We start from the raw sequence: 17,556 nt of genomic DNA, 5'->3' as shown, positions 1-17,556 counted from the left end.
TAAGCAACAGGTCTAACTTTCTTGAGAATCTTATATTTCCCAATAAATCTCAGATTAAGCTTTCCTTTCTTACCAAAATGTAGAATCTTTTTCAAGGGCAATACTTTCAGAAAGACTTTATCACCAATCTCAACTTCAATATATATTTTTTTCAAATCAACATAGAACTTTTTTCAGTCTAAGGTCGCTTTCAAATAGTCTCGAATAATTTGGGCTTTCTCTTCCGTTTCTCGCCTCAAATTTGTTCCTGTGAGCTTTCTTTCACTCAACTCTGACCAACATAGAGGAGTTCGACATTTACGACAATATAAAGCCTCTTAAGGTGCCATTTTGATGCTCAACTGATAATTGTTGTTGTAAGCAAACTTTTCTAACGATAAAAATCTTTCCTAGATGCCGTCAAATTCAATTACACAACAATGCAACATATTTTAGAGTATCTAAATCACTCGCTCTGATTGTCTTTCAGCCTAAGGATGAAATGCTATTCTAAAATTTAATCTAATGCCCAGAGCTTCATGTAACTTACCCCAAAATATGAAGGTAAATCTTGGATCTTGGTCTGAAATGATAGACAAAGGTAGACTATGCAATCTCACAATCTTAGATATATAAATTTCAGCCAATTTCTCGAGTGAATAATCTGTTCTAACAAGAATGATATGAGCCAATTTAGTCAACCTGTCAACTATCACCCCAATTGCATCTTTCTTTTTCAGATTTAATAGTAGACCTGATACAAAATTCATAGTGATTCACTCCCATTTTCATTGCAAAATAATTATAGGCTATAATAAACTTGACGAAACTTGATTTTCTGCTTTAACCTGCAAACATACCATACAGTTTTCCACGTATTCAGTGATCTCTCTTTTCATTCTCGGCCACTAGTATAAAGGTTTCAAGTCATTATACATCTTTTTGCCACCTGGATGCATTGTATACGTACTATTGTGGGCCCACGTAAAATTTTTCATTTCAACTCTGAATTCTTCGGTACACACAAATGATTCCAAAAATATAGACTCCTTGTTATCATCAACATCGAACTCGATAGTCTCATTATTTTCAACAAGTTTTTTCGGTTACAACTTGGTGTCATCTTTTTGCAACTCATGAATCTTTTGTAGAAATACGAGTTTAGCTCTCAACTCATCTAAAATAAAGTTGTCTCGCTCTAGAGTCAAACAGGTATTCATCGTCTTTAAAGTAAATAAGGATTTTTGACTTAGGGCATCAGCTATAACATTAGCTTTTCCAGGTTGATAATAGTCTTTAAGCAGCTATAAACATTTGCGCTATTTCAAATTCAATTTTTTCTGCATCAAAGAGTATTTTAAGATTTTGTGATTCGTGAAGAATTACATTTCTCCCCGTACAAGTAATGCCTTCAGATTTTTAGAGCGAAAATTGTTGGATCTAGTGCCCTAAATGTAGTATATTTGTTTGTAAACTTGATTTTTACGAACAGATTGATTAATAAAACAAATTCATTGACTGCATTAATATACTTTATATGATTTTCCTCACAGGGTTTTTGTACGTAAAGAAAAATGGAAGCAAATGTTGCTCATTGGTTATCTAGTGTTTAAACTAATACTAAACAACATTACGTGGTTGGATCGTAATACGAAAAGATAACTTATATTAGTATACGAACATAAACATGTCATTACTCTAATAAAAAATGAGCAAACTGATTGAAAGACTAATATGGCTTCTACCAAGTCCAATTGGGGAGATACTTTGTCTTGGGCATTGAAGCGAATGACTCCAAAAAGATAGAGACATAGATGTGACTAACTGAACTGACAATACATCGAATTGGACCCAAGAAGAATAGATCCTGAATTCCTTTATGGATTTATTCACTTGTGACATTAATTGTGTGGCATACTTAATTCCTGAGTGGATGACGGACTATGTATGTGTAACTTGTACACTTTGATGTAAGTAAAACCCTGAGTTCGAATAGATAAGGAACTGAAAGCTAGTCTGTAGGGTGTACGAATTCTATAGTATGTAGCATCATTCACAACAATGGAATTCATATCCCGAGACATGGGTAAATGGTATCCTCTTATTGGCATTGCATGGTTGATGGAAAGTAAACGTGGCCATGAGTCATTCGTTTTTGTGATGGATGACTTGATCACTATTTGATAGTGATTGAATTTTTATGAAGGAAGATGTAATGTTTACCTTGAGATAAAATAGGATAATATTGGGAGAACAACTATTATCCAAAGAGATTAAGGATATCCTATGAGGGTAATGTTGGATCTAGTACCCTAAGCGTAGTATTTTCGTCAATATACACTTGTAATTTTTCAAAAATTATTCATGAATTAAATTAATATAGTTTGCATTATTGTCCTCACATGGTTTTTGCACGCAAAGCAAAATAGAAGCAAATGTTACTCATTGATTTTCTAAATGTTTAACTAATACTAAGCAGTATGACATGGTCAGATCGTAGTACAGAAAGACAACTTGTATTAGTAGACAAACTTAAACATGTCCTTAGTCTAATTGGCGAGCAAACTGATTGAAATATTAATATGTCATCTATTAAGTCCAATTGGGGAGATGCCTTGTCTTGGGCATTGTAGCGGATGACTCCCAAAAGATAGAAACATAGATGTGACTGAATGGACTTACACTGCATTGGACAAGACCCAACCGGAATAAATCCTAAATCTGTTTATGGATTTATTCACTTGTGATGCTTATAGCCTAGTATACCTAAATCCTGAGTGGATGGCGGACTATGTAAGCGTAACTTGTACACTTTGATGTAAGTAAAAGCTTAAGTTCTAATAGATAATGAACCGAAAGCTGGTGCGTTAGGTGTACGACATCTGCAGTATGTAGCGACATTCACAATTGTGGAATTCATAGCCCAAAACATGGGTTAATGATATCCTCTCATTAGCATTTCATGGTTGATGAAAAGTAAACGTGGCCATGGGTCGTTTGTCTTTGTGATAGATAACTTGATCACTATTTGATAGTGATTGACTTTTCATGAAGGAAGTTTTAATAGTTATCATGAGATGAAATAGAATCATATTGGGAGAACAAATATTATCCCAAAGAGATCAGGATATCCTATGGGGGTAACACACTTATGACAAGGTCATTAGACGAGCACTTAGTAGTTGCTTTCATAATGGAATATCGTTGAGGAGAACTTAGTCATAATACTATAGTGGAATGACTTTATAAATAAATGATTTTATAATTAATAGGCGAAAAGCCGGAACGTAATTATAAATCATTTGAGCCTCAACTGCATATGTTCAATCGGTCCCGCCGCTAGCTCGTTGAAACCATATATGAATTGCGTGTTTGAATAGAAATGGATGAAATGAATAGAAAAAATAAAAATAGGAGACATTCAGGAATGATTATGGTTTTCTCCAAAATGGAGAAATGGAATCATTTGGAAATGAATGTTGGTTTCAAAAAATGGAAATGAAAATCAAAACTTGCAATCCTATATAAGATTACTTAAAAAATTATGGAAGAATGAATTTATGTTTTTGGACTATTTTGATGTCTGAAAATGAAATTAAATCATTTGATCATAGTTAACATGTTGAGTTGTGAAATATTGAACATATCTTCTCAAAATTTTACCATGGGCAAAATCATCAAAATTTTTCTAGAGGTAAAATAGGGATGAGAAAATTGTTTTTATATATAAATATTAAAGTTTATTTTGGAAAGTAGAAGAACTGGGGTCTGGATCACATTACAGAGTATTGGGTCAAAAAGGACAAGTGAAGTACTCGTAATTAGACCTGATATGAGAGAGGCCCAAAACCCCTCATATAACGTGAAGGAGATAGCAACCCTAGTAGAAATACAAGGGTGGGACGTTCACCGCTCTATTACTCTAATTAGGATGTTGTATTTCTATTTAAAATAAACATCTACGACTCTATAAGGGTTTTACATTCTCTTCTTATAAATAGATGGAACTGGCAGAGCTATTTACACAACTTTTGAGAGATTGTTAGTCTGTCGAAAAATAGAGAGAATTTATTTTCAACTTATAAAAATATTTTTCAGAATAAAAATTTTATCGGTTTTTATTAAAGAAGAGAGAATTTCTATTTTCACCCTAAAAGGAAAACTTTTTCTAGTTTTGTGTTTTGATTCAATTGGTTCGAGCCCACACTCGAAGCAGTTCGTGGTACGAGAATAATGAAGAAGATCATTTGGTTGAAAGCTGGAAAACATCAATGATCTACTTATCCAAAAGCACAGGTAGGAATTCGGTTAAGGTTTATTGCTATGTTTATGGTGTAAATTGAGACCAAATCTCTCTCCTTATCTTGTTTAATTAATATTTGATAAAATGTGACATTCTTGTAGTTATTCACATGGTTAAGGGAATGTAAGTGAATGAATGCAATATTATATATATTTGTTATATAATTATTATTTTTTGCCATGGTTGTGGTTCTTAGGAAATAGGTCGTGGACTATCATCTCTACGTAGGATTATTTTTTATTTTTAGAATTCTTGTGAGCTAGAAACGGACATAGGATATAAATGAAAATTTTCCAAAGAGGAGTCGATGACGAGGAGAAGATGGTGCGATGGTAGTCGAAGACACAAGGAATACCTTGTGATGAAAAATCATGTAATTTTTGTTTTTCATATATTTTCTAAAACTAGAACCATGGAAATCTTGGCTAGCAATTTTATTTTATTATCAATCCCATTATGTATCTGTTTAATAATTATTTATGATATAATTGTGATATATCTATATGAGATGATCCATAGTCGATCTATTAAAGATAACAAGTGTGGTAATAAGAAAATACATGTGTTGCATTATTCCATTCACTTCTTTAGGTTATTCGATTATTGTGAAGGTGGTCCAATATGACTCACCTCCCTTTCCTAGGAACCTACCTACTGCACGGTTCACATTCACTTCTTTGGATCTTCCCTTAAAACAAATTGTAGAGAATCAAAATTTTTTGATTAACTGTTGTGAATAAATGAAAGTGAATATTATAAAATTGTCATAGCAGGTCATATATACTTGAGATAAGCATGCCATATAGTTTAGAAAAGAATTTCACATATATTTGTCATGCATATATTGATCATACATGATTGAAATCTGAAATTATAAAAACCTTGCATGTTTTTAAAATATTGAGTGGGAGAAAGTCCTTAAACAAGACCTACGGCCTCCATTAATGGTCTTTTATGATGGCATGGCAAGTTACTACGCTACGATAGGATTGCTATATGGATTTCACTGAGGAGATTTCCTGAAAGTAAGAAGAATTCTCTTATGATCAAATGATAATTAGGCTGACCCTTGTGGTAGGCATTATCATTCGATAGGTTAAGAAATTCTATCTTTAAAAAAGGACATGCTACTTGGTGAGATTGTCCCACAATGATTCATTTGTGGTACATGATGTGATAGGCATTGAGTTGATGGTTATACACTCAAGATCTTCTACTTAAGTAACTCCCTATAGAGCTCTACTTAAGTTAGAAAGATGGCCAAACATTACACGATTATTAGTACGTGTGAATGCCTAAGGAATTAGGTTTATGGACTAATTGGATGGAAATCCATGTTCTTACTAGTTGATCATGATCACCCTATGGTGGCTTGCTTCAATGGGTGTGGGAATTACCATTGCAACGACTCAAAAATGTTTTCAAGGTTTCATGTAAGACGCATTCATCATTTTAGTGCATATCATAATGTTACAAAATGTTTTAAAACATTTTCTTAATACAAAGATATTAATATATTAATGTTTTATTTTCAGTTAAAAATGGCACAAACTCCCTTATTGAACATACCCACTGAAAACAAATTGAACAGAAATAACTATAAGGAATGGAAAAGGAACCTAATAATTGTCCTGAGCTGTGAGAAAATTAAAAAAAAAATTGATAAAAAGTGCCCACCGGCTACTCAAGCTAAGGCTAGAAAACGCTAGGAAGAGTTTGATAAGATAGGTTGTTGCTATATGCTGGCAAACATGACTAGTATTTTGTATAAGCAACCGGAGAGCTGTAAGACTACTAAAATGATTCTAGATAAGCTAGAAGACATGTTCAGAGGTGATCTACCGTAATTCGGTGTAGCAGATTAAACTAGTTTTCACATTTAAGGAGCTTGAATACAAGCATTTTTGTGATATTTAAGTTAAGTTTTCTTAGTTTTATTTATATTCAATAAAATGTGCAAATTGAGTCTTTTATTGACTTTAGGGGTCAAATGAGGCCTAAGGGAGAGCTAACACACTTTGTGAGTGTGCAAGAGACTTTAGAAGGGGTAATAAATTGATACTGGTCGCTATTTCGCAACATAGGATGTTCGATGTCGCAATATAGGAACCAAAATAGAGAAAGTTCAAGACTACCTTCGATTTCGAGACACAGACTAAAGGTGTCGCGACATACCCCGAAGATAGCTACAAAGGAGTATATTAATTGCTATGTCACGACAAAGGTCTTGATGTGTCGCGACATTGACTCTGTGACGAAAATTAAACACGAAATAGGGGCGTTTTGGTCTACATAATCAAACTTAAAGCTTGGGAGCGTCAGCTAACCTAGGGTTAGGGATGACGACCACCTGAATGCTATAAATAGGCTCATTTGTCACTTGTTATGAACACCAATCCTTTAGGCTAGATTCCCTGTGTAAAATTTAGTTTATTATTTTTTTTCATTCTTAGATTTTAGATTTATTTCAGTTGTTCTTTTCAATTTTAAGATGATCTAAATTGTGGAAGCATTCAAACTTTATGGATTCGTGATTAATCTCATTACAATCATGCTTTTTCATTTAGTCTATCTTGTCAATTTAATTACATGATTTCTTTTTGTATCGATTCTATATTGTCTATGAAAGCCATGAGGAACTAATCCCTCTATTGGGGATTAGCGAGTGGAGGTTTGATCTGTTAACTATTTTATAGGGTTACTCCACAGATCTGCTATTTGGGAAAGGAAGAATGTGAAATAAACCCTGGGCCTGACAACCCCGATAAGTCATCAAGGTGGGAATTATCCCAAAATTGGTATGACCCACCCGTGAACACCTTCACCCCAAGTCAACCTGGACTGTGAGGTCAGAAGATAAGTAGTTATTGCTGACTCGTTATGTTAATGAAGATCAAAAGATCTTGCTAGGGTAGCGACTAGTTGATTGATGAGGAACCTGAAACGACAGTTGATGGAGATTACAGAAGTGAGCTAATCACATTTAATCAAGATTTGATTTATTCTCTCTTTTCTATCTCTTGAAGTCTATTTCTTTTATGTTACTTTGTCTTTATTATTATAAAAACCTTAAAAATATTTTATTTTATATTTTCGTACTATAACTATTTTCAAAGTACTAATTAGATCTTTTAGTATTTAGGTTAGAATTGATCTAGCACTCGCCTCCTTTGGGTACGATCCTCGAAGTACTCACCTACTTTGTTGTAAATCTATATTACAACTCAACTCGTATACTTGCAGAACTTTCCTTGTCTTTCTATATTTTATTGTTGTATTCACACTTTGGACATTAGTATGTTCGGAGGCAGTCATGAGTTCAAGCTGCCTTGGCTCGACGGTCTTCTATAACTAGCTTGATGAATGCCTAAAAAGAGCTTGGCATGTTGGTCAAAGACCATATGATCACTCTTATGGGCTATTTTGTTGAAGTTGCAGACAATAAGCCTAATCTGGACCAGAACACTCAAATTGAGATGGTGTTCAAAAGCTTGTTAAAGGATTTTGCTGACTTTCAGGCCGCATATAACCTTGGCAACAAAAACCTTATAATGGGTTGAATGTGCATACAAGGATGGTAGTTGATGCTTCTGCTAATGATACCTTATTGGATAAATTTTATAATGAAGCATATGAGATTTTGGAAAAGATTGCTAACAATGATTTTCAATATCCTACCACAAGAGTTGGGACAGGTAAGAAAGCTGCTGGTACCATAGAGCTTGATGCAATCACTTCGTTGACAACCTAGGTATCTTCTTTAGCTAATATGAGCAAAACAATAAAGAGGCTCACTATAGTCTAGGAGATGAAATCAACCAAACTATCGTGTGTTTATTGCAGTGAAGACCATGTGTTTGATGAATGCCTATCAAACCCAGCATCAATATACTACATGGTTAATTTTAACAAGAATAATAACCCCTATTCTATCACCTACAATCCAGGGTGGAAGCAGCATCCGAAATTTAGTTAGAATAATCAACGTGAAGGTAATTAGACGATGTTGCAAGACAAAATGCTAATAGTGCACCGCCTAGTTATAATCATCCTATGCTGAGGCAAAATGTTCAAGAGGGTCAAGCATCATCTTCTACCTTCATAAAAGCCTTGCTGAAGGAATATATGGCCAAGAATGATGTTGTAATTTAGAGCCAGACTACTTCCCTCAGAGCTCTTGAGAATTAAGTGGGGAAAATAGCAAATACTTTAAATTCGAGGCCACAAGGAGCATTGTCAAGCGATACCAAGAATTCGAGAACATAAGGGAAGGAACAGTGCAAGGCCATCACTCTCATAAGTAGGACACAGTTGGATGATGTTGTTCAAGACACCACTATAAAATAGGACAACTCCAGACTCAACTATGGGAAGAATTTAGAATCAACTGAAAGGTATACTACACCTGAAAAGGGTAAACAGAAGAATGTTGCAGCAGAATCAGATCATGTTGTTAACAAAAATGCCACAGCAAAAAAATATTAGCAACCTGAAGGATGACCATCCCTACATTTTCCTTAGTGATTCCATAGTTCTAAACAAGATGTTAAGTTCAAAAGATTTTTGGATATTTTGAAGCAACTCCATATCAACATAACGCTAGTAGAAGCTTTGGAGTAGATGCCCAATTATGTGAAGTTTATGAAAGATATACTGTAAAAAAAGTGCAGGTTGGGAGAATTTGTGACTATTGTTCTCACTGAAGGGTGCACAACAGTGTTGATGAATAGATTACTTCCAAAGTTAAAGGACCCAGGGAGTTTCACTATCCCATGTTCAATTGGAAATCATTATGTTGGTAAGGCATTATATGATTTAGAAGCGAGTGTAAATCTAATGCCTATGTCTATTTTTAGGAAGCTGAGAATTGCGAAAGCAAGACTTACTATGGTCACGTTGCAACTAGCTGATCGATCCTACGCACATCCGGAAGGTAAAATTCAAAATGTGCTGATAAGAGTAGATAAATTTATTTTTCCTGTAGATTTCCTTATTCTAGAATGTAAAGTTGACCAGGATGTGTCAATTATTCTTAGAAGACCTTTTCTTGCTACCGGTAGGAATTTAATTGATGTGTGGAAAAACGAACTGACCATTAGGGTAAATAATCAACAGATTACTTTCATTTTGATGCCTTGAAATGTGCTAATAAGAATGAAGAATGTCACACCAATGGTTTGATAGCAACAGTAGTAAAGGAAGAGTTTGTACAATTTTGCCACAGAAATTCTGATAGTGATGAAGACTCACTTGAGCTGAGTGACGCAGTAATTTTTGAGGATACTGGTGAACTTATGGAAGCCAAGAAGTTTGTGGATAGACCAGGGAAGAACTTTGAATCCTTGGATTTATCATATTGCTCTTTTAATCCTCTTAAACCTTCTAAAGTGGAACCTCCCACACTGGAGTTGAAACTTTTACTGCAGCATTTAAAATATGCATATTTGGTAGACAACGGCACTTTGCCGGTAGCAATTTCTAGGGAGTTAACACCTGAGCAAGAGGTCAAGTTGATAAAAGTCCTTCGGTGATCTAAGAAGGCATTAGGATGGACCCTTGCTGATATAAAGGAAATTAGCCCTGCTCTCTACATGCATAAAATTTTGTTGAAGTATTGTCATAGCAATTTTATTGAATAGTAGAGAAGACTGAATTCTATCATGAAAAAATTTGTCAAGAAAGATATTATCAAGTGGCTTGATAGTGGCATTATTTACCCAATTTCATACAGCTCATGGGTGAGTCTTGTACAATGTGTACCCAAGAAAGGAGGTGTCACAATAGTGAGTAATGATAACAATGAGCTCATTGTAACTCGTACTGTCACAGGATGAAAAGTATGTATGGACTATCGCAAGCTTAAAAAGGCAACTAGGAAGGACCATTTTCCCTTACCATTTATTGATCATGTGTTAAATAAATTAGCTGGGAAAGTTTTCAACTTTTTTTGAATGGTTATTTAGGGTATAACCAGATTACCATAGCTCCTAATGACTAAAAGAAGACCACCTTCACGTGTCCATATGGAACTTTTGCATTTAGACAGATGTCATTGGGGTTATGTAATGACTTGACAACCTTTCAGCGTTGTATGATGGTCATATTCTCGGACATGGTGGAAAACTTCCTTGAAGTCTTCATAGACAATTTCTCTGTATTTGGCAATGATTTTGAGGATTGCTAAAAAATTCTGGAATTGGTTTTGTGCCGTTGTGAAGAAACAAATCTTGTTTTGAACTGGGAAAAATGCCACATCATGGTTCTTGAAAGAATTGTTCTGGGGCATAGGATATCGCAGCGAGGGATTGAAGTGGACAGAGCAAAAAATTGAAATAATAAAAAAATTGTCACCTCCCACCAATGTCAAGGGTATTAGAAGTTTTTTAGGTCATGTAGGATTTTATAGAAGATTCATTAAGGATTTCTAGAAGATATCTAAACACTTGTGCACCTTCCTGGAGAAAAATAGACTTTTCAATTTTGATGAACATGGCTTGGTAGCTTTCGAGGAATTGAAGAAACAGCTAGTAGCAGTACCAATTGTAATAGCTTCGAAATGGACCGTAACACCCCTAACCCGTATCCGTCGCCAAAATAGGGCTATAGAGCATTACTAGAGTTTACATTTTAAAACTATTAAAGTTTTTAAACATTCAGTTCACTACATCAATCATAGCAAAATTAATCAATAACATGCATATTGTCTCTTATACGAGCCCTCGAGACCCTAAAAACACATTAGAAATAAGTCGGGACTATATCGAAAACATATAGAATTTTTCAAAAAAATGAAAATTTTCAAAACTGCAGAGGTCACACGGCCGTGTGGCTAGGCCGTGTGACTCACAAGGCTGAGAGACACGCCTGTGTCTCGGGCAGTGTCGACATTTGAAGTAGGGACACACAGCCGTGTCTCAGCCCGTGTCCGTGCCCGTGCAACTCTCTGACTTAGGTCGCACGGCCAAGCCATACGCCTGTGTTCCAGGCCGTATGACTCTCGAAATGCAACCTTTAAAAACCTACAAGGGACACACGACCATGTTGTCTGGCCGTGTGTCACACACAACTGAGACACACGCCCGTGTCTCTAACCGTGTAGACAAAAAATAGGCCATTTCTAAGCAATTTTTTTCACCCGTTCATGCACATTCCGATAACAAATTTACCACATGTGATCCAGCATCCCAAAGTACACCAAACCATACAACAACAAGCCATCCAAATAAGTACATATTCATATGAACAATATGCCCAAAAGGCACATCAATCACAACAATTAAACATGTGTAATGAAATGCTTAGTTTAACCAGAACTTACCATTTTATACACATATCAAATCCACTCTCATATGTACTTAATTTACCATCATAAGCCATAAATACCAACTACATTTTTAATGCCAAAATGACCATGTTCAACTTCCATCATCTAAGTATCATAAAGACTATAAAGTCATCCATCAAAAGGCCACATACATACATCCACATATCAACCATTTCAATCATTCAAAATACCAAATTTACAAGCCAAAACATAATGACTAAAACATCAACCAAAAACAACTATACATGTGCATATTTATCCAATTATCAATTAACTTGTTTCCATGCCAAAACATAACATAATTGCTACATAATCACCACACCATATTAGATTCATGCCATATCTAGTTTAAAAACCTTTCAAAAGAAAATCATATCATATCACCTTTACCATTCAAACAGGCTTTAACACATTATCAAATTAACACATATCAACAAGGCACCAAATGTACCAAGGCTTCATCACCCAAAATGACATATACATGCCAAATTCATTAACTAACTTTCAACTATCATCAACCATAAGTCCAACTATACATGCCATTCTAACATTAACCAAGACATCAAAAACTACGAATATAACTACTGGGTAGTGTGATAGATCTTCGACAAGCTTCTAACCCGATCGAGCTTCTAGTAATCTAAAAAGTAAGAAAAATTAGGTACGTAAGTAATGAATACTTAGCAAGCTCGTATAAACTTTAGTCATATCAATCCATTTCAAATATGAAATTTATACATATCAAGAATAATTCTATATCGATATCACAAGATTCATGAATCCATATTCAACAACTCACAAAGTGGATAAATCTACAGCATCATAAATATATATCATCCTTAGCATCGTAGGATTTTATAAAACTTTAAACCCTTTCCAAATTTTCTTACTTTCATTTACATTTTATTACTTTCTATTGCATTTACTTTCTTTAGCTTAAACAACAACATCAATTCAACTCATCATTTCCTTTTTCATCATTTTACACTTCAGGTATTAACTTACTATTTCATTACCTTTCCACCCCCATTTCATATGCATAACACAAAACATAGCATATCATTCAACCATGCTCACAGGCTAGTACATTTAAACATAGCTCTTTTCGAATTAATCACACGATAAATCATTTTGTAAGAAATTGCACAATTTAAACCTTACCACTCTTTCATGAACACAAGCATATTTCCATTTAAGCACTTACCATTTCAATGCAACTTATAAGTAAACATAATACTATTCAACCAATAGCTTGTCACATACCTAAGCATCAAACAACAACACATGTTAGCCATGTAAATACATATATAAACCAATAATTATGGATGAGCAGAACAATTGATTACTTTTCATATACATGTATCATCTAATTCAATTTTCCATATACCATGTAACAACATATCCATGTAATTCATATGTGTCACTGTAATAGTTCGTATTGAACTCTTACCATTTCATATCAGAATATTTCCTGTCGAACCGTTTAGAATACCGTTGGATACCCGGGATAGCTCACACATGATGTGCTAGCTCATATAAGTAAAATCTATCAATTCATGTACATGTATGCTCATACGAGCTGTGAATCGACATGCTCATTTGAGCTGAAGATCGGTATGCTCTCACGAGCTATAAATCGGCATGCTCTTAGATTTATAAATCGGTAACCCTAATGACATGTCATTTGTATCCTACGGAGTCCTAAGGTTCAAACGAGACTCGGTAACCGTCGTACGTCGTTGGATTTACATCGTTTCATAACATGGTAAATTGCATACTAATATATATATATATTGATTTAATCACAATATAATCACATATTAACATTCAATTTAATCAAAATTATACAAAATACAGTTCATACGAACTTACCTGGCTAAATTACAGAAATACCAAAGTTTAGGGGCACTTTGGTAATTTTCCATTTTCTTCAATTTTCTACCCGATTTTGATCTAAATTAATAATTTCATTCAATTTATCAATTTAGGCAGTAAAACAATATATTTCATGCAATTTGGTCATTTTTGACATTTTTACAAAATTACCCCTAAGTTTTACTTTTATTCAATTTAGTCCCTAAGCCCAAAACATGCAAATTAACCATTTTTAATGCCAAAATATAATAGCCGAATATCCATGGCACCCATATCATCCCATATTTGTAATAATTTCACATCAAATCCTTATACTTTTATTATTTTAATAATTTAGTCCCTAATCGGTAAATTCATCAAAAATAACTTATTAAAATACTTTTAATTATCAATAAACATTCCAAATTCATCATCTAACATCAAAAATCACAAAATTCATCAATGGAAACATTTAAAATCTTTAATAGTTTTAAAATCGAAGGTACGAGCTAGCTGGACCTAGTTGCAGTGATATCAAAAACATAAAAATCATTAAAAACAGGTAGCTTAGGGACTTACATGCATCTTCAAAATGAAAGTCGAAGCTTCAATCTTCTCCCTTTCTATTTCCATGGCAAATTCGGTGATGAAAGTAAAATGGGGAAGAAAACATTTTGTTAGAACTAAATGAAATGGAAGAATTCAAGGCACAAGCATATGAAAATGCTAAACTGTACCAGAAGAAGACCAAGCGTTGGCATGATAATAGAATTATGCCAAGGCAATTTGAACCAGGGAAACATGTGTTTTTGTTCAACTCTACGCTCAAGTTGTTCCATGGTAAATTAAAATCTCGCTGATCAGGTCCCTTTGAAGTACCTCAAGTATACCCGCATGGAGTTGTTAGTATCAAAGACCCGAAAATGGGGGTCATATTCAAAGTTAATGGACAACGCTTGAAGCATTACTGGGGTGCTCATGTGGATCGTGACAAGCAATCCATTGACCTCCGAGATGTTTGAGTTAGCAGTTTTTTTCCTTTCTTTAATTGCTTTACTTTCATTTAGTCTTTATTGTTTGTTATCATTAATTATTTAATGTTGTGTCATTTTTTTATCTTTGATTAATGAGTAGTTTTTCTAGATTTTCTGAGATAGAATAAAAGTGTGGGATTACCGTAGCATCTTAGAAGGAAATTATGCCGCGACAAACTGGATAAATAAATGTCGAGGTACGAGGTAACATAGGTTGACCGGACAGAAAAGTCCAAGGGAGATATTTTTGGATAGCTAGGCCCATTCTGTTACTTGGGTAGCCTGATGAGAAAAAGCCAAAACTTTTATTTTAGGGCTAGGTCACCTCACATTTCCCCCAAAAAAATCCCTTTATTTTTCCTTCCACCATGCCACAAAGATTACTCTACACATTCTATTTTTCTGAACTGTCAACATTATCTCCTCTACTCACCTCTTTTCAACTACTCATGTCTCTTATATTTCTTACAAAGTTTCCATCTTTAACATTTCTTTCTCTTCAACTTCTCATACATTTCCTCTAACCACATTTTTTGAGATTTCTTTTTATCTTCTTTCAATGGCATAACTAAAGATTGTTTCGAAGGTTGCTAAATCATCGTGGGCCAGTACTACTCGACCTAAAACATTTTTCAACGGTGCTACGGACACAAAATACAACAATAACATCTCAAAGCACCCTTTTTATTTCGAACAAGGGTTCTTGTTTAATGAAGAACCACACATGGGCTATAACGAGTCCGTGTCCTCCATCATAGAGAAGAACGGGTGGAGTATTTACTGTTTGCACCCTGAGGACATTTTTGGAAGGGTTGTTCGTGAATTTTATACACATGTTAATTCACCTTATTCTCCTTTTATCTATGTTCGTGGCACTTCAGTTCTGTTCGATGAAAATCATATTAATGCCCAATTTGGGATCGCTAATGTGCAGGATCGCCCAAGTTCAATTTTGGATCGTATGATTTATATGTCAAAAGTACACATTATGACTCACAATACGAAAATGTGGTACCATTTTCTGAAGAGCCGCCTCATGCCATCGACTCACAATACAACTGTTTCAAATGAAAGGATACTCTTATTACACTCCATCATCATGGGGAGAAGAATTAATATTGGCTAGATCATCTTTCAGGAGGTGCATCGATGTGCCAAGAATAATACTGGCAGCCTAAACTTCCTATCCCTCATTACTGCTTTGTGTCGTACTACTAGTGTCCCTCTCAATGCTGATGAGTATGTCACCCCCAATAAGGGTGGACTGTCCCGAGCCATTTTTTCCAAAGTCCAAGGCACTAATACTGCAAAACCAACTCAGCATAGTCAGACTACCATTTCTATGTTTTATGTTTTCCCACAGCAGCACCCTCAACATCTCACAGCTCCTTCGAACGGCAACTAGAGCAAAGGATTTTTCTCTTTGAGATTCAGTAGTTTCAACTAAATGAAGAGATGGTCAAGGCCCAGGAGTAGCAAGCTAAATATTGGACTTATGTGAGGAGCAGAGACTTGGCTCTTAAAAGATCCCTGCAGAAGAACTTTACAAAGTCAATGCCAGAATTTCTTGCCTTTCCCAACTTTTTGCTCCCAATTTCTAAAGCTACAGAGGAGCCAGCTCAAACTCCTACTGCGAGAGCCAAATTCATGAATTTCTTACCTTCATTCTCTTTCTTCTTCATTCTCAAACTATTACAGAGGAGCCTGAAAAGACGACACTATTAAATCTTAAGAATGAAGAAGAAAAAGAGAAAGATGAAACTGTCATTGCCATTACTGCCACCACGAAAGGTAAAGACCCTATTCCACCCACCCCACTAGCTTCCAAGACTACACAAGACCGTGACATTGATCATCTTATTGATAAGCTCACGAAAATTGATAAGGAGATAGACAAAATGAATATCATGAAAAGGAAGCTGCGGTATAAAGTCAGTGCCCATAAATCCACTCGCAGGGCCAAATGAAGTAACTACACTCCGGTCCAAGTTAGGGAAGTTTTTTTTCCTACCTCATGCATTTTATTTCTTTCGCCATGACATTTTCTATACATATCTAAATTTTTGTTTTTTTTTTGTCACATATCTGTACATGCATTGATGCATCCCTTAGGTTTAGGGGTGTATTGTGCATTTAGGTTGCATTATATATCTAGTACATATGCTTATTCTAGTCTCGTTAAATTTTTTTTACCACTACCACGTAACTACTAAGTACTATTTGGCCTATGCAGAGTAAAATCTTTACTTATGATGTTCGATGATGAGCTTAAATTCTTCAATACAGTTAAAACATGTGACAGGGGATTAGGTGAATTTAGCTTAGGTTAGGTTGCTTGAAGATTACCTCCTAAAAATGAAATGTCATAACCTCAGTTATTTTTGGACTATAGCAAGTATCTTTTAATGAACTTAGAGACTTTTGAAGCCAAACTCAGTCACATTGCCATATCATTACTTAAATAAATGACAGTAGACACTCCAATGCTTAGAATTGCCAAGTAAGTCAGCACCACTTTCTTTGCTCCATGGTGTTGTTGAATAGAAATGTGAGTCCAAGTAAGAGTGTGTAATAAATAAAAGAAAATTAGGGGGCACTCCACTGTAGTAACAGGTTGAGTAGCTAAGGAGGTAGTCGTTTGCTCCATCCATATTCTAAGTTAAAAGCCTTAGCTTTAAGAGTGATTTTTTTAAAATTGTGACATGATTGAGTACTAGGTAATTTAGTGTATGCTCCATTGTGATTATCAAGTCAAAGAATTTTGACCAAATACTTGTAGCAGTCTCTAGACATAGAGTAGCGTTCATACGGAAAGAAAACAAAACAGTGCAGGGTACAGTGCTAAAAGCCTATAAACATATATCACTAAAGGCACTGTAACTTAAGGTCTTGTTATCGAAAGAAATAGACCATTTTAGAACTCTTCTGAACAGTAGGTTGAGTATGTTTTTGCTGAGGCATTACTATCAGAAAGGGAAGATTCTTAGTAATCCCAACCTTCCAAATCAATTTTGTAAACCTTCTATCCTTTGTCGTAGTATCTTCTCCATAGTATTTTTAGT

Source organism: Gossypium raimondii, chromosome 5, assembly GCF_025698545.1.
Source record: "Gossypium raimondii isolate GPD5lz chromosome 5, ASM2569854v1, whole genome shotgun sequence".
Classification (NCBI taxonomy): domain Eukaryota; kingdom Viridiplantae; phylum Streptophyta; class Magnoliopsida; order Malvales; family Malvaceae; genus Gossypium; species Gossypium raimondii.
This window is presented reverse-complemented; position numbering follows the sequence as displayed.